Below are 23,779 nucleotides of genomic sequence, written 5' to 3'. Positions count from 1 at the left end.
CACAGGACTCCTCTGGTTCCCTCCTAATCCCACTCCCTATCTGCAGGTTTACCACATCGTGGGATGGTTCAGGATCGTGCATAACTCTATGAAGGCAGATTCAGATGGAGAGAGGCTCCTGAATGGTTGATAACGGAGAAAGGATAGTTGCTTCTGAGCAATAGCATTGATTATGGTCAGGGGGAGCCCACAGAGGCCACTCTTAGGCATTCTCCTTGAAGTTTCAGGGTATCAGGTGTGTACTGCTATTGAGAGGACATAGGTCTCCTTGCCCATGACACCGTCAGACCCACCTGGAGTCCACACCTCAATTCTGCTCCCTCAGCTGCCCAGCAGCAAGCACGGGAACTCCCACCTCCCCCTTATATAAGAGCCAAATGTCGGGGCAGCTATCAGGCTACTGCCACGACAGTCTGACTGCATGGCTATCAGCTGAAGAGGAAAAGTTTCTTTTTATTATTAGGTTGGTGCCAAAGTAATTGCAGTTTTTGCCTTTACTTTCAACCGCAAAAACCACAATTACTTTTGCACCAACATAATAACTGCTGTGGACTGAATGTGTGTGTTCCCCACACAAATTCGTATGTTGAAATCCTAACCCCTAATATGATGGAATTGGAAGGTGAGGCCTTTGGGAAGTAATTAGGTCATGAGGGTAGAGCCCCTGATGGGCTTAGTATCCTTATAAGAAGAGGATGCAAGTCAGCACTCCCTCTCAGCTCTCTTTGCACCCTGTGAGGATACATCTGGAAGGCAGCTGTCTGCAACCTGAAAGAGAGCCCTACAAGAACCTGACCATGCTGGTACCCAGATCTCAGATTCCCACCCGCCAGAACTGTGAGAAATAAATTTCTGTTGTTTAGAAGCCACTCAGTCGCCTGTAATCCCAGCACTTTGGGAGGCCGAGGCGGGCAGATCACGAGGTCAGGAGATAGAGACCATCCTGGCTAACACGGTGAAACCCCGTCTCTACTAAAAATACAAAAAAATTAGCCAGGCGCAGTGGCGGGCGCCTGTAGTCCCAGCTACTCGGGAGGCTGAGGCAAGAGACTCACTTGAACCCGGGAGGCGGAGCTTGCAGTGAGCTGAGATAGCACCACTGCAGTCCGGCCTGGGCGAAAGAGCAAGACTCCTCAAAAAAAAAAAAGAAGCCACTCAGCCTATGGTAATTTGCTATAGAGGTTTGAACCAAGACAGGAGGCACAACAGTGACTACCATAGAAAGCTTACAGACATCTGATTTCGGAATAGGGACAAACTTTTATCCACTGCCTCAGTTGATGAAACCAATAGCTAAAGTGTAACAAAATCCTACTCCATGATTGCAGGATCAATGGGTGCATTTGAAAAGGGAATGAGGAAACTCTTTTGCATAATCTTTTTGCCTTTCTAAGTTATCAATCTTCAAAGCTGAAAGTATGATCTTATAAATTTGAATCCCTGAAGACCATTCAAGATCCATGCTGCTGGATTTTCTAATTCTCCTCCCATGAAGCTTATCTCATCAAAAAAGGTGGTTTTGCTTTGCATTTCTCTACTGACCAGTGATGATGAGCTTTTTTTCATATGTTTGTTGGCTGCATAAATGTCTTGTTTTGAGAAATGTCTGTTCATATCCTTCACCCACTTCTTGATGGAGTTGTTGGTTTTTTTCTTGTAAATTTGTTTAAGTTCTTTGTAGATTCTGGATATTAATCCTTTGTTAGATAGATAGAATGCAAAAAATTTCTCCCATTCTGTAGGTTGCCTGTTAACTCTGATGATAGTTTCTTTTGCTGTGCAGAAGCTCTTTAGTTTAATGAGATCCCATTTGTCAATTTTGGCTTTTGTTGCCGTTGCTTTTGGTGTTTTGGTCATGAAGTCTTTGCCCATGCCTATGTCCTGAATGGTATTGCCTAGATTTTCTTCTAGGGTTTTTATGGTTTTAGGTCTTATGTTTAAGTATTTAATGCACTTGAGTTAATTTTTGTATAAGGTGTAAGGAAGGGGTCCAGTTTCAGTTTTCTGCATATGTCTAGCCAGTTTTCCTGGAACCATTGAATAAATAGTGAATCCTTTCCCCGTTGCTTGTTTTTGTCAGGTTTGTCAAAGATCTAGATGTGTGACATTATTTCTGAGGCTTCTATTCTGTTCTGTTGGTCTATATATCTGTTTTGGTACCAGTATCATGCTGTTTTGGTAGCTATAGCCCTTATAGTATAGTGTGAAGTCAGGTAGCATGATGCCTCCAGCTTTGTTCTTTTTGCTTAGGATTGTCTTGGCTATACGGGTTCATTTTTAGTTCCATATGAAATGTAGAGTAGTTTATTCTAACTCTGTGAAGAAAGTCAGTGGTAGCTTGATGGGGATAGCATTTAATCTATAAATTACTTTGGGCGGTATGGCCATTTTCATGATATTGATTCTTCCTATCCATGATCATGGAATGTTTTTTCATTTGTTTGTGTCCTCTCTTATTTCCTTGAGCAGTGGTTTGTAGTTCTCCTTGAAGAGGTCCTTCACATCCCTTGTAAGTTGGATTCCTAGGTATTTTATTCTCTTTGTAGCAATTGTGAATGGGAGTTTACTCATGATTTGACTCTCTGTGTGTCTATTATTGGTGTATAGGAATGCTCGTGATTTTTGCACATTGATTTTGTATCCTGAGACTTTGCTGAAGTTGCTTATCAGCTTAAGGAGATTTGGGGCTAAAACGATGGGATTTCTAAATATACAATCATGTCATCTGCAAACAGAGACAATTTGACTTTCTCTCTTTCTATTCGAACACACTTTATTTCGTTCTCTTCCCTGATTGCCCTGGCCAGAACTTCCAATGCTATGTTGAATAGGAGTGGTGATTTGTTTTGTTATGATTTTCGAGGGGAATGCTTCCAGCTTTTGTCCATTCAGTATGATATTGGTTGCGGGTTTGTCATAAATAGCTCTTATTATTTTGAGTATATGTTCCATCAATACCTAGTTTATTGAGAGCTTTTAGCATGAAGGGGTATTGAATTTTATTGAAGGCCTTTTCTGCATCTATTGAGATAATCATGTGGTTTTTGTTATTGGTTCTGTTTATGTGATGGATTATATTTATTGATTTGCATATGTTGAACCAGCCTTGCATCCCAGGGATGAAGCTGACTTGATCGTGGTGGATACCCTTTTTGATATGCTGGTGGATTGAGTTTGCCAGTATTTTATTGAGGATTTTCACATCAATGTTCATCAGGAATATTGTCCTGAAATTTTCTTTTTCCCTTGTGTCTCTGCCAGGTTTCAATATCAGGATGATGCTGGCCTCATAAAATGAGTTAGGGAGGAGTCTGAGAGGAGCTATTAGAGCTTTACCGGTAAGCGATTTTTACAAATCTTTGACTGGTAAAAAATTTTGTTTCAACATTTTTTATCACATACTTGAGCAAATAGGTGTTGCAGGGAAGTTGTCTAATCTTATTTGAAGAGCTCTTTAATCAAAAACTCTTTAATATGAATTGCGTCAAGTTACTATTTAGAGGTTACACAAATTAAAAGTTTACAGCAATCACTAATACTTTGTATCTTATTTTTCTAATGCTACAATAAAATGTAATAAAAATTTCCCAGGCCCATTTAGATACTCTCAAATCTCTCTCAGTTTACTTCAGCATTCTGCAAAATGTTTTGATTTTTATTTATCCCTTAATGGGAAGTGGTGTGGAAGATTATCTTATGGGATAGTTTTGAGGCTCTACTGAGAAAATTTGTAAGAACATGCTATGTAAGTAGCAACTTTTATATAACACTTATTAGCCACCCTCAACACAATTTCTTCCCTCCTCAACAGTCCAGTTGAGGCTTCAAATACTTCATCAATATCTGCCTTGTTAACACACACACACAGTGGCACATAGAAGCACACAGGGGCATACACTTTTATTCAAAATATCGTGGAAGCTGGAATCTTTCTGAGTTGAGTAAACAGAAGGCAATTCCTTCCAATATGATTGCCCCAAAAGACATGGTCTGAAAAATTCTGCAGGCCAAAACCTGGACAAATACAACTGCTTCTTTAGTTTATAGCTTCCTCTTCCTTTTTTTTTTCTTGATAGTGAAAACCTTTGTGGTCACTATGTCCATTCAGTTTTATCTTCTTAAGGATGTGTTTTGCTTAAGTTTCTAGAGATCAGGAGCAAGTTTGAGAACTCTGGAAAAAAGTATGTATGAGTTGGATAACATAGATTTTAACCTTCTGTCCCAAGAGAATCAAATAATTTACTCTTACTTTTCTGGGTCTCTACAAAGTAGGTGAGGACAACAGAGCATTCTAATCACAATTTCCATTTAAATCACAGGGGCACTAAGGACATTGAAGAGACAATATAGCATACTGGCTCTGTCCATTCGGTATCTAAAATGTGCACCGAATCCACCCCCTTTTTTAAAATTCCATTCCCTCTCTCTTCTCTGATGTAACCTCGGTCTAAGCCATCATCATCTGTTACCTGAAGTACAGTTGTCTCCTAACTGGTCTCTTTGCTGTGGTTTCCATATTTGTGTCCCTGCTAAAATTCATATTGAAAGTTAATTCTGATGGCTGGTGGTGTTAAGAGGTGAGGCTCTTTGGGAGATGATCATGCCATAAGAGCCCTACCTTTATGAATAAGATTAATGCTTTTATAAAAGAGGTGCAAGGGCAATAGCAAATACTTGGAACCAACCCAAATGTCCATCAATGATAGACTGGATTAAGAAAATGTGGCACATATACACTATGGAATACTACACAGCCATAAAAAAGGATGAGTTCATGTCCTTTGTAGGGACATGGATGAAGCTGGAAACCATCATTCTCAGCAAACTATCGCAAGGACAAAAAACCAAACACCACATGTTCTCACTCATAGGTGGGAATTGAACAATGAGAACACTTGGACACAGGAAGGTGAACATCACACACCGGGGCCTGTTGTGGGGTTGGGGGGAGGGGGGAGGGATAACATTAGGAGATATACCTAATGTGAATGATGAGCTCATGGGTACAGCACACCACCATGGCTCATGTATACATATGTAACAAACCTGCACGTTGTGCACATGTACCCTAGAACTTGAAGTATAAAAAAAAAGAGGTGCAAGGGAACTGTTTGCTCTCTTTTTTGCCCTTCTGTCCTTTCTGCCATGTGAGGACATAGTGTTCATCTTGTCTGGAGGAAGCAGGGTTCAAGGCACTATCTTGAAAGTAGAGACCAGGCCCTTACCAGACACCAAACCTTCTGGCACCTTGATCTTGGACTTCCAAACATGCAGAACTGTGAAAAGCAAACTTCTACTATTTATAAATTACCCAGTCTATGGTCATTTATAGCAGTGGGCATGGACTAAAACATCCTCTCTTGATTCTTTACAATGTATTCCCCATATAATAACCAGATCACTCTTAAAAATAAAAACCAGATTATATCAGTCCCCTGATTAGAATCCTTCAATGATTTCCCACCTTGCTTGGAAAGCAATCCAAGGCATTTACCGTGGTTTACTAGGTTGGATGGGATCTGGCTCAGCGAGGTTGCCCTTTGTCTGCTGCTCTATGATTAATGTGCTTCAGCCACACTGGGCTGATTACTGACTCTTGTCTGCCCAGAGCCTTCATACTTCACAGCGTGTGCATTTGCAGTTCCCTCTGCCTAGCATCTCCTCCCTCTGACCCTCACACAGCTTCCTCAGCAGCCAGCTCTCCTAGTACAAAGAATTTCCATGGCCATCCTGACTAGTGTAGCTCTCTAGCACAGGCCCCTTTTGCTATAAAATTGGTTTATTGCCATAATGGCACCATTTTTAGCCCTCAGTCCAAACTATTTTGTTTAACTATTTGTTTCTGAATTTATTGTCTAACTTCTCCAATGAAAGATAAACTCCTTGAGTGCAGGCAACTTGTCCTCCTTTCTCACCACTGAGTCCCCAGCAGCTGTGAGAGTACACAGCCAGTAGTACTCATGCAATAATTATTTGCCGAATGAAGGAAGGAATGAATGAATGAAGGGTACAATGCCAAGCACTCTGAAATGGTTATAATAGCTTTTTGGGTCAGAGTTTCCCCTGCTGGAGAGACAGAAAGAAAAGGAGTAGAAATTGCTAAAATGTATGCTATTGTGAAAGAAAATGGAATTTTTGAAACCCCAAAATCACTATGCCAAAGGAAATGTTAAACTGGGGACTGAATCACACAACATTGCCCTTATTTCTTTCCTTCCCCAAAAGAGAGCTGTAATTTCACAACCCTGTGTCATAGCCTCATCCATAAGCCAGGTTCCCGCAACTAGGGAAGGCCACATATCTCTCCAGATGGCCTTCCTCACAAATTACTCACAAGGAAATTCCTTATGGTCCCTAAATCTTTCAGGATACATATTCTATCTATAAACTATCCCTAAAACCAAGTTCTGTTGAATCTCACCCTGAAATTGCCCATTACCAGCTTATCTTCACAGGTACAGGACAAGGATGAGAAGAGAAATCATCCTTCTGCCTACCCTGAGATGGATGCATAATTGACTTTTTCCTCTACTCCCCTTGTGCAGATTTACTGAGGCTAATCAGAGCCTCACAAAATGTAAGCATTTGCCTCACTGCTTCCCTTCCCTTCCCTCTCTTTTTTTCCCTTCTGCTTGCTCTTTCTCCTTTAAATACTGAAGCTCCTGAAACCCTATTCGGAAAAGCACAAGTCACAGATGCTCCTGTGGCCTGTGTTTTTCCCTCAAACTTTGATTACGGTAATCCCTATCCATTGAGACATCAGTCTCAGTCACTTTCTGGTTAAGACTATCAAATGGTGGCACTTCACCAGTGGGAAGTAGAGCCTGTCAAGAGAAAAGAAGGTAAAGAAACATTTTTATGTTCACTCTACTAACAGTCAAGCTGGTATTCAAATCTGAGGCTTTGAAATGCATTGTCTTTTTGTTGTACAGCACTGGCTGTAAGTGGCCAGGTTTCTTTCACTTAAGACATTGTCTTATAGCATAGTGATTTATATTATTCCACAATTATGTAAAATGTCATCAACTCTCAATGGATTATTCATGGTGTTTGAGAACCATATTAATTTTAATAAATATTATATTTTTCTTCCTGTGAAATTATTTCAAGTGATTTGCCAAACCATGGGTCAGTGGTATGCTTATTCCCTGATGAAATAAGGCTATATCTGTAGTAAATTTCCTATATTCTGGACCACAAAGACATGTGACGAGAAGATGGGTAAAAAAAAATGCATTTGATTGGAAATAAGAAACTAATTCTGGGAAACAAATTTAATTGCCTGATTGGAAGCTATCCCAGATTTTTAAAAGTTACTCTTTAAAATAAAAGGATGCTCTAAGAAATTAGATGGCTGTGTATAAACCATGGATGATTTCACCTGTCATCTCAGGAAGGACAACCACTGTTGTGTAAGAGGTAAATACACTCCCTTCAACTGTGAAGTTGTTAATTCAGAATCACAGCCAAGCAAATGGTGTCAAAATCTACAAATGAATCCAAGTACTCACTGGGCAAGAATTGTCTTTATGTGTTCTATTGTTCGTATTATCAGCTCTTGTCAGTTCTATTGTGCCAAGTATTTTGCCAAGTGCTTCTGATATCATCTCATTTTGTTCTCATGGCAACCCTATTCTCCTATTTAATCAACTAAGAAACGGAGTCTTAGAGAAGTGAATTGACTTGCCCAAGGTCACATAGTTAATAAAAATCAAATTTTAGAAACCAAACTTTAAGTGGTTCCATTATACTCCCTACCTTTGAGGAGCACTGTAGTATAATGCCATGTTCTCACAGTTGAGGAATGTGCCGAATCTTTTAAATGGAAAAAAAAATCTCATAGCTAGTTCATTTTTCTGCTAATGTTGCTTATTATAGGCAAAAACATAAATCTAGTATATGTTTCTTAGACTTACAGTTCATATGAACTCGGGGACTGAAGTGGCCATTCAAATATTCAACAAGTGCTGATAGTGTTTTAGGATATTGAAATGAATTTAAAAATTTTAAAAATGTTTAGAGAAACTGCAGACCTCAAAAGTATGTCCCTGGACATCCCAAGAACCTGCGGATTTCAATTTGGGTAACATCTTCAGCTGATCTGTTGGAATTGAAATGACAACATTACTGATTCATTAACTGTGTAAATTGGGTACAAATTACTTAATTCTCTGTTTCTCCATCTATAAAATGGGAATAAAAAGAATGCTGCTCTCCTAGAGTTGTGAGGATTGAATGACAATGTATGTAAATTGCTCAACCCATAAGGTAAAGTTTAAGTGAAAAGCTCTATGAATATTTTCTGTATTATTCATATGATTATTAGGTAATTATGGTATGCTGAGTGAGGAAAGCAGAGATGCAGGCAACTAAAATTACTCAGGGAGAAGTACTTTGTATGTTTATATACAAAGTGCTCTTTGAACATAGACAAGACCTTGATAATAGCAAATTTAAATAGCTGGTAAGTGGCAAAGCTGGGATTCAAACCTGGGCAGCCTGGCTCCATATGTTGTGCTTTTGAGTTCTAGAAAGAGATTTAAAAGTTAAGTAGAAGAGAGGAATATCATCAGCAGAGTTGGTCCGTCTGACTCTAAAACCCACACACGTAAGCACTGTGCTGTGTTGTCTCCTCTAGCAAATGCCCCGGAAGCCTCAACTGTAAAAGCCCCATTCAGTCTTGGGGCATCTTTTCCTGGCAAGTGCTGCTGTTGCTCTGGGGTTCCTCCCACTTCATACATCGTGCATTTTCAAAGGAAAATAGTACTCCTGTGTTCATAGTGATGCAAATCACTTCGTCCCAGCATGAGCAAGCAAAAGGATCTAAACTGGTCTTCCTCTGCCCCCTCAGAAGAGATGATTAGTTCCAGCACAAAGTTATAAAATGGAATGAGTTGTCAACATTTAAATATCAGCAGATTTTATATAAAAATCCAGGTTTCACCATCTCCTGAAAAATCTGAGTATCTACCAACCTTGAGCCTCATACCCACGTGACAGCAACTGAGTGGAGCTGAGCAGCAAAATGAGTATGTGAACTACATGTTACCATAGCCTCCTTCTTAAAAATCTTCTCTGGCCTTCAGTAGTAGCCTGGTTCACATAGGCATGAAGCATGAGACTCATGGAAAGCACTCCATGGATGTCAGCTGCTATTATTTAGGCTTTTGTTGTTGTTGTCTGGCTCATATCACCCATGTTTTATCAGAGCCTGAAACTCAGGAAGTGTGGTAGTTTGCAAAAATAAAAATTGCCACTAATTTCCCCTATGCTTGCATGCACGCTCCTTTGCAATATGATTTTGCCCCCTCCTCCAAATAAGATGGGGGCCCATCTCTCCATCCTGTGAACCTGGGCTTGGCCATGTAACTCGCCTTGGCTAATGGGGTATTGGCAAATGTGTAGTAATCAAGTGCTTGGGGGTTGGGGCCTGCTACCCTGTCTTGCTGGTGGAAATTCTTGGCCACCATATGATAAGCCCAAAGTAGCCTATTGGAGGATGAGTGACCATGTGGAGGGAGGGCCCAGCTATGCAAGCACGGCCATCCGAGACGGATGGACCAGAGGAATTAATCAGCAACCCCTGGAATCAGGACAAGTAAGAAGTCATTATTGTTCTAAGCCACTAACTTGTGAGTTGGCTTTTACACAATAATAGCTAACTGACATGGAGGCAAAGGCTTACTAATGCCTCTATACAACAGATCCTGCAGCGTAAGTGGTGGTTTTCTGGATAGTCTTTAAATTAGGCATTCTCTCCTTACAAATAAGGCCTAAAACAAGTTGATGCTTCTGTTTCGGTTTTTATTCCACTCTTATTGAATGAAAAAAGGACAGAAGTAAAAATCAATAGTAAGAGAATTTTTAGGGTGCTTTTATAAGTGGAGAATTAACATTTAGGTAAACATACAGAAAGCCAAGTTAAATATACAGAAATGGTACACAGCCATGCACTGCATAATGACAGTTTAGTCAATGACAAAAATATATAACCCATATACAAGAAGGTTCCCATAAGATTATAATACTGTATTTTTGCTGCACCTTTTCTATGTTTAGGTATATTTAGCCACACAAACCCATCGTGTTACAATTGCCCACAGTATTCAATACAGTAACATGCTGTTTAACAAGCTTGTCCAACCTGTGGCCCATGGGCTGCCTGCAGCCCAGAACAGTTCTGAATGCAGCCCAACACAAATTCATAAACTTTCTTAAAACATTATGAGGGGTTTTTTTGCGATTTTTTTTTTTAGCTTTTTATCTATTGTTAGTGTATTTTATGTGTGGCCCAAGACAATTCTTCTTTTTCTGGTGTGGCCCAGGGAAGCCAAATGGTTGGACACCCCTGCTATAGGTTTGAAGCCCAGGAGCAATAGGCAATATCAGATAGCCTGGGTGTGTAGTAAGCTATGCCATCTAGGTTTGTGTAAGCACATTTTAGGATATTCATACAGTGTTGAAATCTCCTAAAGACACATTTCTTTAAACATATCCCTGTTGTTAGGTGACATAACTGTAAACTTTCTGTAAATATGCAGAAAACATTAAGGTAAATATACAGAAACTTCTTACAGAAGTAATAGAATATATGGAAAATGCACATCATCATGTTCCTTGATAATTTTCCCAATTATGAAGACTTCATGTGCATATTAGTATTTTTCACGAAGTTATCACGGTGGCAATAAATGGCAACGATGAGAAGAAGAGTTTCTATATTGAGCTCTTACACACCCAGCACTTTTCTAAGGACTCTTACGTAGATTTTTTTTCTTTAATCCTCAAAACAACCCTATAAGGAACGTCTTATTATTGTGCCCATTTTACAGTGGGGGAAAATGAGTCTCAGAGAGATGGGGGTAACTTCAGAGTTCCAGAGCTGGGACCTAACCTGCAGTTTTGTTAAAAGCCCATGTTAACATCTACACTTTACCATTTCCTTGTGATAGCAGTCATAGCGTCATATTAATTAAAGGGTTTAAAGCCTCTAAAGGATGACCTGAATTTGAACAGAAGGATTTTCGCATTTCTTTCATCTGTTACGAGCTCCCTTTGCAGAGCAGAGACACTTTTATTTCTATCCACCAGGGGGCAGTCTAAGTCAGAGTTTGATTCTGAAATCAACAGTTCTGAGCGTTACTTGGCCGCGCCTTCATAGCTTCATTTCTATCGTTGTTTTGTTTTATCTTGTTTTTCATTTTAAAATGCCTGGAGATTCCCCAGCTTTTCAGGACACTATTCTTTTTCAACCAGCAACGTGAGCCGTGGAGACATTGCTGGATAAAATGCCAGGATACTTGCTTACTGTGTGTTCCTGCGTTAGTGACTCTCCGACCTTCGGAATCACTCCGCTTGCGGCATCAGATTGATTTGACAATGAAATGATGAGGCTGGGCAAGTTTTAGGGATTACTTCGACTCTCACAATCTACCACTTCTAGTGTAGAAGGCGGTACGAGTCTTAACACGGTACGAACAAGGGGGTGCAAGAAATGTTACATTTGTTGTTCATAAATCAAACTGTGACTAAGTTCCCATCCTGCCAGATTGATGAGAAGTGTAATCTGTCATTATTGAAGCTGCGCCCCCCAAACTCTCCCCACCCCAATTACAAAGGTGCCAAAGAGTCCAGAAGATGCCTGTTCTGGGAGCCTCTGTCCACACTGGGTACCGAGGGATGTCCATTGTCCAAGCCTGTCTGGTCTCCTGAGATCAAGCACCTGCTGCTGTGTTTCTTGCCTGAAGGACCCTTGCCTGTGTTGGGAGTCTAGGCCCCTGTTTCTCCAGGTATGTCTCCGAATCAGGAAGCCTTTGATCAACAGCAGCAAAGATGTATTAGAGATGATAGCCTTTCTCTGGCTGTAGTAGTCCCAACTACTTGGGAGGCTGAGGTGGGAGAATCACTTGAACCAGGAGGCAGAAGTTACAGTGAGCCAAGATCGTGCCGCTGCACTCCAGCCTGGGTGACAAAGCAAGACTCTGTCTCAAAAACAAAATAAAATAACGCAGTTTGGGGTATGTCTTTATTAGCAGCATGAGAACAGACTAATACGATAAAAGCCCAAATTTTCACTCAAAGGAGAAAGAAGGAAGAAGAGAGAATGGGGAGGGAGGGAATAGAGGAGAGCTGTCCTCAGCGACCTCTACTTTACCTTTGCAAAAATTCCTAGGAAAAGGAAATACAAAGGGCCTGGCTATCTTCATGGAAGGGAGAGAGAAATCAGGAAACAAAACATATTGATGTTTAAATAAATAGTGCCCAGCCCCTTCATAAGTCAAGAGCCTTGAGACTAAAACAGACAGTGTCTTGAGCTATATTTATTTTTCACAGTCTTATAACCAAGATTCCACTCAATGCCTATTGGATGGTTAATTTTCCTTTTCATTCTGAAAGAGAAGAGGAATAATAGGCAGGATTAGTTTTTGAAACAAAATGACCAGTATTGAAGCTGAAAGCGAAGCATAGCTGTGAATCCTGGTAGCACAGCTTTCTGGCTGTGAGACCTTGGAGAATACTGACTCTTCCTTCTTCAACATGGAGGTATATAAATTCTGGATCTAGTTTAAAGGGATTTGCTGATTGCTTGAAATTGACTCAGTATCCTTATTACCTCCCACCCCCAGGGGAGGCTGCAGACACTTTTATGGAGTGCTACAGTCAGGCTGAAGAGAGCCTTGGCGATTCTCTCCTCCTTTGTTGTGACCCTTTCTGCTCTGTTCCTCTGTCCACATATCCAGACCTCCTGGCCTACGCTTGGTCCTGGGGGGATTGATGCTTTTCTGGCCCTCTGCTTTATCTCTGAATACAGCCATTTGAATCCCATGTGTTACTCACTCTGTAATCTGAGATCTTGCTCCAGATTAAAAAACCATAACCCATATTCAAAGCCTCAAGGCCCCCAAAATTGTCCATTAAACAAAACAAATGTGTACTGTACCAAGGCAGCTGTACTAATGTACATTCCTATTAGCAGTGCATGATGGGTACATGAAGCACCTGCTCTTGTCCTTGAAAATACTTGGTACCCACAGACTTCTAGTCTTTGCCATTCTGGTGAGTGTGATACTGCTTTTCAGCGTGTGTGTGTTTTATCATTATGATAAAAAAAGGTGTAATATCAGATGTGTATGTACCCTTTTAACCCTTTTATGTGCATACTGCGTTTTGATCATGTTTTTAACATGAGTATCCTGATTGCTAAGAAATTTAGCATTTTTTAAACAAGTTTATCTGGTTTTCTGTTCCGCAACTGGCCTGTTCAAAAACGTTTCCCATGTTTCTGTTGTGTTGGGGTTTTTTGTTTATTCTTTTTATTGATTTATAAAAATTCCTTATATGTCCTAGATACTAGTCCTTTGTGAAATAAATGGGTGACAAATGTATACTTCTAGTCTATAGCTCTTTTCATTTTGCTAATTGAACCTGTTGATGTAGTTTAATATGCTGACTCTCTCTCTCTTTTTTGTTTTTGAATTGTGTTCTTTGTATCGTGTTTAGGAAATTTTTTCTGCACTGAAAAACTGGGTGGCATCAAATTTTAAAGAGCTTTGCCTCCCCTGAAAAGACATTTCTAAGATGTTTTAGCTAATATTCCAAAAATTGACAATGACCATCTTAAGAATATTTGTTGTGTAAGTGCTAAGTCAACTAGGTATTCACAATAAAGACAATAAAGTTAGATTCCTACTTTGCACTATACTTAAACAATGCCAGGGAGTTGAAAGTGCTATATGTGAGGGGAGCAAAACTTAGTAAAATATATAGAAGAAAACCTCTCATTTTTCTAAAAGTTTTTCTTTAAACTTAAAAATTAAAAAAAAAAAATTGTCAGCTGGGCGGGGTGGCTCACGCCCGTAATCCCAGCACTTTGGGAGGCCAAGGCAGGTGGATCATGAGGTCAGGAGATCGAGACCATCCTTGCCAACATGGTGAAATCCCATCTGTATGAAAAATACAAAAAGTTAACTGGGTGTGGTGGCATGTGCCTGTAATCCCAGCTACTCGGGAGGCTGAGGCAGAAGAATCACCTGAACCCGGGAGTCGGAGGTTGCAGTGAGCCGAGATCATGCCACTGCACTCCAGCCTGGTAACAGAGTGAGACTACATCAAAAAAAAAAAAAAAAAAGAAAAGGAAAAAAAAGAAAACAAATTTGTCCCCCTTCTATTAGTGAGAAGGTATGACCTGATATTGTAGCTGCAATAAGCAAGTGTAACAGAGCAGAGATGGTGACAGAAGTGGCCACACATGTGTCTGTCCACAGGTCAGGGCCAGATCATAAAGGGCTGTGGTGTTGGAATGTTATCGAGGATAATAGACAGCCAGAGAGGCTTTACATAGCAGAGTGATGTGATTACCAGATTCGCTTTAAGAAAGCTCCAGCATCCTACATAAGGCTAGCCAGTTTTCCTAGCATCATTTGTTAAATAGGGAATCCTTTCCCCATTTCTTGTTTTTATCAGGTTTGTCAAAGATCAGGTAGGTATAGATGTGTGGTATTATTTCTCAGGACTCTGTTCTGTTCCATTGGTCTATATCTCTGTTTTGGTACCAGTACCATGCTGTTTTGGTTACTGTAGCCTTGTAGTATAGTTTGAAGTCAGGTAGCTTAATGCCTCCAGCTTTGTTCTTTTGGCTTAGGATTGACTTGGCAATGCAGTCTCTTTTTTGGTTCCATATGAAATTTAAAGCAGTTTTTTCCAATTCTGTGAAGAAACTCATTGGTAGCTTGATCGGGATGGCATTGAATCTATAAATTACCTTGGGCAGTATGGCCATTTTCATGATATTGATTCTTCCTATCCATGAGCATGGAATGTTCTTCCATTTGTTCGTGTCCTCTTTTATTTCGTTGAGCAGTGGTTTGTAGTTCTTCTTGAAGAGGTCCTTCACATCCCTTGTAAGTTGGATTCCTAGGTATTTTATTCTCTTTGAAGCCATTGTGAATGGGAGTTCACTCATGATTTGGCTCTCTGTTTGTCTGTTATTGGTGTATAAGAATGCTTGTGATTTTTGCACATTGACTTTGTATCTTGAGACTTTGCTGAAGTTGCTTATCAGCTTAAGGAGATTTTGGGCTGAGATGATGGGGTTTTCTAGATATACAATCATGTCATCTGCAAACAGGGACAATTTGACTTCCTCTTTTCCTAATTGAATACTCTTTATTTCTTTCTCCTGCCTGATTGCCCTGGCCAGAACTTCCAACACTATGTTGAATAGGAGTAGTGAGAGAGGGCATCCCTGTCTTGTGCCAGTTTTCATAGGGAATGCTTCCAGTTTTTGCCCATTCAGTATGATATTGGCTGTGGGTTTGTCATAAATAGCTCTTATTATTTTTAGATATGTCCCATCAATACCTAATTTATTGAGAGTTTTTAGCATGAAGGGTTGTTGAATTTTGTCAAAGGCCTTTCTGCATCTATTGAGATAATCATGTGGTTTTTGTCTTTGGTTCTGTGTATATGCTGGATTACGTTTATTGATTTGTGTATGTTTAACCAGCCTTGCATCCCAGGGATGAAGCCCACTTGATCATGGTGGATAAGCTTTCTGATGTGCTGCTGGATTTGGTTTGCCAGTATTTTATTGAGGATTTTTGCATCGATGTTCGTCAGGGATATTGATCTAAAATTCTCTTTTTTTGTTGTTGTGTCTCTGCCAGGCTTTTGTATCATATGTAGAAAGCTGAAACTGGATCCCTTCCTTACACCTTATACAAAAATTAATTCAAGATGGATTAAAGACTTAAATATTAGACCTAAAACCATAAAAACTCTAGAAGAAAACCTAGGCAATACCATTCAGGACATAGGCATGGGCAAGGACTTCATGTCTAAAACACCAAAAGCAATGGCAACAAAAGCCAAAATTGACAAATGGGATCTAATTAAACTAAAGAGCTTCTGCACAGCAAAAGAAACTACCATCAGAGTGAACAGGCAACCTACAGAATAGGAGAAAATTTTTGCAATCTACTCATCTGACAAAGGGCTAATATCCAGAATCTACAATGAACTCAAACAAGTTTACAAGAAAAAAACAAACAACCCCATCAACAAGTGAGCGAAGGATATGAACAGACACTTCTCAAAAGAAGACATTTATGCAGCCAACAGACACATGAAAAAATGCTCATCATCACTGGCCATCAGAAAAATGCAGATCAAAACCACAATGAGATATCATCTCATACCAGTTAGAATGGTGATCATTAAAAAGTCAGGAAACAACAGGTGCTGGAGAGGATGTGGAGACATAGGAACACTTTTACACTGTTTGTGGGACTGTAAACTAGTTCAACCATTGTGGAAGACAGTGTGGCGATTTCTCAGGGATCTAGAACAGAAATACCATTTGACCCAGTCATCCCATTACTGGGTATATACCCAAAGGATTAGAAATCATGCTGCTATAAAGACACATGCACGTGTATGTTTATTGCGGCACTATTCACAATAGCAAAGACTTGGAACCAATCCAAATGTCCATCAATGATAGACTGGATTAAGAAAATGTGGCACATATACACTATGGAATAATATGCAGCCATAAAAATGGATGAGTTCATGTCCTTTGTAGGGACGTGGATGAGGCTGGAAACCATCATTCTCGGCAAACTATCGCAAGGACAAAAAAACAAATACCGCATGTTCTCACTCATAGGTGGGAATTGAACAATGAGAACACTTGGACACAGGAAGGGGAACATCACACACCGGGGCCTGTTGTGGAGTGGGGGGAGGGGGGAGGGATAGCATTAGGAAGATTACCTAATGTAAATGACGAGTTAATGGGTGCAGCACACCACCATGGCACATGTATACATATGTAACAAACCTGCCCATTGTGCACATATACCCTAGAACTTAAAGTATAATAAATATATATATATATATATATATTAAAAAAAAAGAAAGCTCCAGCAGCAACAAGGTGCAGACACTGGAGGAGAAACAGGAGTGAGAAACAATGGTGAGAAGTCTATTGTGGTCAGCAAGGTGGAAGTGATGGGGCCTTGAATCTGGGCAGTGTCTGTTGTGATGGGCAAAAGAAGAAGTGGATTTGAGAGCCTTTAAGGACAGGCAATTGCTGGGAGCTAGTTAATGTAAATTAGCTTCTTCCTGACCACAAGAAATTGGCCACCAAAAATATAAAATTTGGGGTTGGGAGGCAAATGCAGAAACCCGAAGTCCTTATACGAGGTCAGCTCTGGGGTGGAGTAAAACATTCCCATTTATCTGTTTTCTATTTCAAAACTCCTCTTTTAAGGAGATGTAAGAAACATCTATTTTTTGAGCATTGGCATACAATTCTTTGACAACAGCATTTTAATACTAAAAAGTAAGTTATTTACCTTATTTTACTAATATTTCTTGCTTTACATGTAAAAAGTAGAGTCTTAAACAGTCAGTGGCACCTCTCAGTGAAGGAAAAGGTGCTTCCGACTTACAAAGTAAGATGAATCCCAGGCAGCACAAGTCCATTTCAAGGAATTATGCCTAACAAACGTTAATTTGTAAAATGCAGTACTAGGAAACATCTCTCCCCGCGTGCCCCAAAAGTCAACATGAAGTTTTAGTGCTTTAGGAAATGAGACAACGAGGCGAAGATTAGATTGCCTTTTCATATAAAGTAATTGGATGCAATAATATTAGTAATTTAGGGATGAGACAGAGATTAAATATGCAAGTTTAAATGAGGATGTCCTAAAAATAATCACCTTCAAGAAGGGTGGAGGATCATCAAATGTTGGACAGAAACTGTCAAAAACTTGAGCATAATAATATAAATAACATTTTTTTTGAGACGGAGTCTTGCTCTGTTGTCCAGGCTGGAGTGCAATGGTTTGATCTAAGCTCACTGCAACCTCCTCCTCCCAGGTTCAAGCGATTCTCCTGTCTCAGCCCCCTGAGTAGCTGGGAATATAGCGCACACCACCATGCCTGGCTAATTTTTGTAGTCTCTAATTTTAGTAGAGATGGGGTTTCACCATGTTGGCCAGGCTGGTCTTCAACTCCTGACCTCAGGTGATCTGCCTGCCTTAGCCTCCCAAAGTGCTGGGATTACAGGTGTAAGCCACTGTGCCCAGCCCATTTTTTAAAGTTTTTATTACTTTTGATATCATCAGTGTTGTCCCATGACCACCCTCCCTTGCAGTGGACAATGGCTATTATGGTTTCAGGCTTCTCAGCTACATAGCATATCATCAATACACACCTAATTGGTCCAAATTCAATTAAATCTCCTAGTTAGGGGAATACATGGGCTGCTTGTCTTAAGTCAAAGTTAACTGAAAGAATCACTATATTCAGGGGACTGAGATTACTTTGATTAACTTACACCTGTCAGTGTCCACCCTTGAACCTGGGGATGAAGGCAGCTTAATCTTGTATTAGTTCTCATGCTGCTAATAAACACATACCCAAGACTAAGTAATTTATAAAGAAAAAGAGGTTTAATGGACTCACAGTTCCACCTGACTGGGGAGGCCTCATAATCATGGCAGAAGGCAAAGGGGAAGCAAGACCCATCTTACATGGCAGCAGGCAAGAGCACATGTGTAGAGGAACTTCCCTTTATAAAACCATCAGATCTCATGAGACTTATTCACTACTACGAGTACAGCATGGGAAAACCTGCCCCCATGATTCAATTACCTCCCACTGAGTCTCTCCCACGGCATGTGGGAGCTACAATTCAAGATGAGATTTGGGTGGGGACACAGCCAAACCATATCAATTTTTTTTTTTTTGAGATGGAGTTTCACTCTTGTTCCCCTGACTGGAGTGCAGTGGCGCAATCTTGGCTCACCACAACCTCCGCCTCTTGGGTTCAAGCAATTCTCCTGCCTCAGCCTCCCAAGTAGCTGGGATTATAGGCATGGGCCACCACACCCAGCTAATTTTGTATTTTTAGAGGAAAAGGGGTTTCTCCATGTTGGTCAGGCTGGTTTCAAACTTCCAACCTCAGGTGATCTGCCCACCTCGGCCTCCCAAGCTGCTGGGGTTACAGGTGTATCAGTCTTAAAGTACAGGGCTGTCTGGGAAAAGGCTAGATACGAACAATGATCTGAGTCCTGCTATAAAGCAAAGTAGGGAATACATTACTAGTCACAGCCTTATCAGCACGAGTGGGAGAGACTTGGCGTTTTCTAATTGTTGATGCCAGATAAGGAAACTTAGCTGAAATATGGGTGTAAATATGAATCCCTTATGTCTTCATACTTTTCAAGGTTCTTTGACATTGAATCTCTTTGGTTCTTCACACAAACTGTTGCAGTTTTCAACAGAGAAAATATGATTCTCTCTCTCTCTTTTTTTTTTTTTTTTTGCAGATGGAGAAACAGAGGGAACAAGAGACTTGGAATCACTCTGTCCTGGCTGTGGGTCTATGAAAAAGAATGTGGCCTACTGCTAAATACATTGATTTTGAAGCTAGATAGCTCTGGTTTTGGGGAGCAAGTGATTTGATCTCTCAGAGACTCAGTTACTTCATCAGTAAACAGAGATTACCATATCCACCAGTAATGGCTATAGGAGTAGTAATAGGGATGATATAGGTGAAAGCACTGATCACTGAATGATTCCAAAGACAGGTGCAGGGAGGTTCAGGCATCAGACAGGCTACCTGGATCCAAATCCCAGCTCCATCATTTACTATTTTCATGGCCTTTACAAACCACTAAACTTCTCTCTGAGCTTCAATTTTCCCATCTGTAACATGGGAACTAATAAAATGAACCCTTCCTAATAAAGTTGCCAGGAAGATTCATTGAAACATTGAATGTAAAGTATTTAACTCAATATAGAGCACAGGGGAGCACCAAATAAAATTCAGGTGTTACATTTTAAGCACGTGTTCACCGAGGCTCCCAATTCAGGTGGTGAGGATTCTATAATGATCAATTCCTCCTAAGGTATTTGTAAAATGACCCACCAGATTACCAGCCATTCCTATATTTCCAGAACCCTTCGGAGTCCTTTATGTAACCTGGGAGAGCTGTTATTCTTTTTTCTTTTTGGTAGAAGTGAAATCCTGCAGGAAAACGTGCTCCATTTTGGTTATTTCTGTTATATCACAAGGTGGGCTGGATAGCAAGTTTTGGAAGCGCTGAACACCCACACGGAGCTGGCTGCTCTCAGGCAGGGAGGCATCTTCACTAAGGAGGTGAGTGAAAAACATAACCCAACACAAATCATGCTTCAATTATATCCATTTCCTATAGTTGGGGGAAGGCTGCAGTGCTATCTTTTCCTCATTTGAAAGAGAAAGTAGAACATTTGGTGTGAATAAAGGCAGTGGCAAGAATGACATGTTTGGACAGCTATTTCACACTCTTGTTAAAGACATTAGCTTTTCTCCAGAATCAAAAGACAGAGTGGAGACCAGCCTTATGTCTAAATGTCAAAGAGCACCGAAATTCAAATGCAATTTTTTATGCTCAATTTATAGGCCTATTTCACTTTTTTGTTATCTGCTTTTAATTGGTAAGCTTACAAAAGATTGGGATATTGTCCTGTTTTAAAATTGTTTTCTCAACTAGGTCAAATGGTATTGTATACAGAGACGCAGCTCTGAGTATTTTTCTGAGTCTATTTGCTTCTTAAAGACACATCAGGACAAGTGGACTGATTGTCAGTATTTATTACAACCATGACATTAGAAAATATTAATTCAGATTCATTAAGAGCTAATTATGTTCACTAGGGAAAATGGAGCAGAACACACAAATAAAAAACTAAAAGCAATCATAATTCCAAACCAGCTGCTACAACTACCGTAACATTTTCTTGTATCTCTTTCCACTCTTTTACTTTGCAGGTATGTTTTCATGATCATTGAGTTTTTTTAATGGGTGGTGCATGTGTGTGTTAGTATATATTTTATGTATATAAGTATATAAGTTTATAAGTATACAAGTATGCTTATATTTTAAACATCTTTCAATGATAGTATAAACTTTTTCTCTTTAAAATTTATTATTACAAGTACAATTATTCTGGACATACAAAAAGATACCAAGAACTGTATAACAAACATGAGGTATCCACCACTGTTTAAGAACAAATGTCATGACCAATCCCGTTGAATCTCTTCCCTGACTTGCAAAAGCAACTACAAATCTAATTTTGGCATTTATCATTTTTGTCAGGTATATATGCTTTTACTACAAATTTATGTTAGCTTAAGTATTTTTAGGATTTCCTCACTTGTTTTTGAAATTTTATATAAATACTGTCATATAGTAGTTTTCCTGTAGCTTGCTTTTTCCCTCCCCAATGTGATTTTTTTCCAGATTCATCTATATTGATCCCTACAGTTTTGGTTATTTTTAATGCACTATAACATTCCATTTTATAAATATTTGTCACAAATTATTTGTCCACCCATCAGAGGATGAACATATGGAAATAACTTTGTATTCCAAGAAATGGAATTGCAGGGTTACAGGGTATAAATAATCTCAGCTTCATTAACTTTATATGTTGGCAAATATTTCCCCAAAGAACTGTATTGATTCTTCCCCGAAGAATTGTATCATTTCATACCATCAACATGTAAAATATCTTATTTCTTCAAATTCTAAGTCTTTTAAATATTTCTGCCTATCATACAAGTGTGAAATGTTTTTGGTTGCAGTATTCGTGATCACTTTTATGACTACTGGTGAGATTGAACACATTTCATTTGTGCTTTTTCTGTTCAAGTTTCTTGTATGTGTTTCATATAACAATGTTTCAAATGTATTACTACTTATTTATTGGCATTTAGAAAACATATGTGCATGTGGGATACACACACACAGGTGTATAGGAGAATTAGATCCACGAAAATCAGGTGTTACAAAGAGTTAGGTACAAAACTATAAAGAAAGTAGAGAAGGATTGACCTGATACAATAGGCTTGTGGAGAGGCGACTGGTTGATAAAACCTGGGGAACAGTGATCTAAATAACAGATAAAGAACAAACAACTAGACGTCACTTTTATTTAAGCCAGAGAAAGAAAGTAAAAAAAAAAAAATCTTAACTTTTTTTTAAACAGTTAAATGGAGTATCCATTTAGAATTTGTCAGGTGCAAAGCTATCACAAGAAGTTATTACATTCTTTCAGTAAAAGGCTTACTTATGGATAATGACGACCTTTGTTTGAATAACACTTCAACATTGGGAAACTCTTTGGCTGTATAATCTAAATCTGCCATGAGGCAAACATGACACAATTAGCCTATAAGAGACAGTTAATGTGTGAAGTAGGGAGGTAAGTAAGACTTGGTTTTTGCCTTCAAGGAGTTCATAGCCTGCTGATAGAGACAGAGGCACAAAGTTTTATAATTAAAAAGGTACTTTTGGAATGTGGTGTTGCAGAGAAAGGGACCAATGCTACTATGTGGTGGGGAGAGGGAAGCTTTGCAGGGGGTGTGTGTCTCATAGGGTGAGTAGTGCTTGGGAGATAGAAGAAAAAAAGGACATTCCAGACAGAGAAGCACTTTCCTAAAGGCAAAAAAATAAAAAATGTTGAAGTGATGGGAACATATTCGAAGAACAATAGAAAATGATTGTGGCTGCAAATTACTTGACATTTCTCTTGTTCAGAGGTGCAGTCTGTGTCCCCGTCCTTGACTCTGAGAATCTCTGTGATCAACAGAATGCAGAAAAGTGACACTGCATGGCTTCTGAGGCTAGGTCCAGAAAAGGTGATGCAGCTTCCCCCTTTGCGCTGAAATGCAGTGCTTGGACCTCAGAGCTATTGACTAAGAAGTCCATGCACCCTGAGCTTCTCATGCTGGGGAAGCCATGTGCAGGCATTCAGTTCCCAGCCCAGCTGAGCTCCATCCTGGCTGCAACAATTGTTCTCATGAGGAAGCCATCTTGGACACTCAGCTCCATGGAGCCTCCACGTGTCGCCAGCCCCAACTGACATCTGTCTCACTGCAACCACAGAAGAGCCTCCAACCAAGAACTGCACAGCTGAACCCTTTCTAAATTCTTGATCTCCAAAAAGCCATGCACAAAATAAAATGGTTGTTTTGAGCCACTAAACTCTGGAGCCTCAAGTAGGGGAGAAGTTCCTTTGGGTAGGTGTCATTTTCCTAGGCTACCATTCATTTTCTCTTATTTTGGTGATAGCAGTCTGATTTATGTGTGTGGGTGGGTCGGGGGTAACCCTGATCTTAAGTCATGTAGTTCAGGTGCCTCCTGGATGTTCCTGCCTAACCATCATATCCCCCCTACGGTACGGTGTTTGTAAAGAGTTGAGCAAATAATCCAGGACAGACCACTGAGATTCTGCCTTGTGACTTTTGTTAAAATTAGTGAGAAAAAGTCACTCTCGGGGCAGGCTGGAGTAAAGAGGGATTGCTAAATAGGGGCTAGGTAGGCCTGAAACTGCTGGGGGCCAATTTATTATGAAGCAGGAAGAACCTAATAAGGAATAAAGTTACTCTGGAGGAAAGCCAAGCAAAGGAGGGTGAGAGACAGCTTCCTGATGAGACTGAGCTTTGGACCCAGTTTTGCCTGGAACTTCGGCAGGCTGTTTTAGTTTCGTAAGTTAATACGTACTCCTTTTTGATTAAGCTATTTCAGAGGTGTCACTTGCATCTGAAAGATTCCTAATACAGACAGGTAAGATCGGGTCATGGAGGGCTTTGTGCCCTGTGATGGTAAAGTTTTACTTTATTCTGTAAAGAATGAGAACTATATTTTAATCAGGAGCAGGATGATGAGATGTACACTTTAGCAAGACACCTGAATGCACTGAGAAGGGATATTTTGGT

At 39.9% G+C, this 23,779-nt stretch overlaps 1 long non-coding RNA gene across 1 annotated transcript in view; it reads left to right on the top strand.

Annotated features, from left to right (window-relative positions):
• LOC115934702 (uncharacterized) overlaps positions 1 to 23,052 on the top strand; it is a 61,293-nt gene extending 38,241 nt beyond the window's left edge. Inside the window, exons 3-4 of the long non-coding RNA XR_010133961.1 lie at positions 19,338 to 20,170; positions 22,599 to 23,052. This is a non-coding gene — a long non-coding RNA (uncharacterized lncRNA). The remainder of the gene's footprint in view (positions 1 to 19,337; positions 20,171 to 22,598) is intronic.
• The last annotated feature ends 727 nt before the right edge of the window (positions 23,053 to 23,779 follow it).

Source organism: Gorilla gorilla, chromosome 4 (assembly GCF_029281585.2).
Source record: "Gorilla gorilla gorilla isolate KB3781 chromosome 4, NHGRI_mGorGor1-v2.1_pri, whole genome shotgun sequence".
In the NCBI taxonomy this organism is placed as follows: domain Eukaryota; kingdom Metazoa; phylum Chordata; class Mammalia; order Primates; family Hominidae; genus Gorilla; species Gorilla gorilla.
Note: the sequence above shows the minus strand (reverse complement) of the source record. Positions and strands in the feature narration are given on the sequence as shown.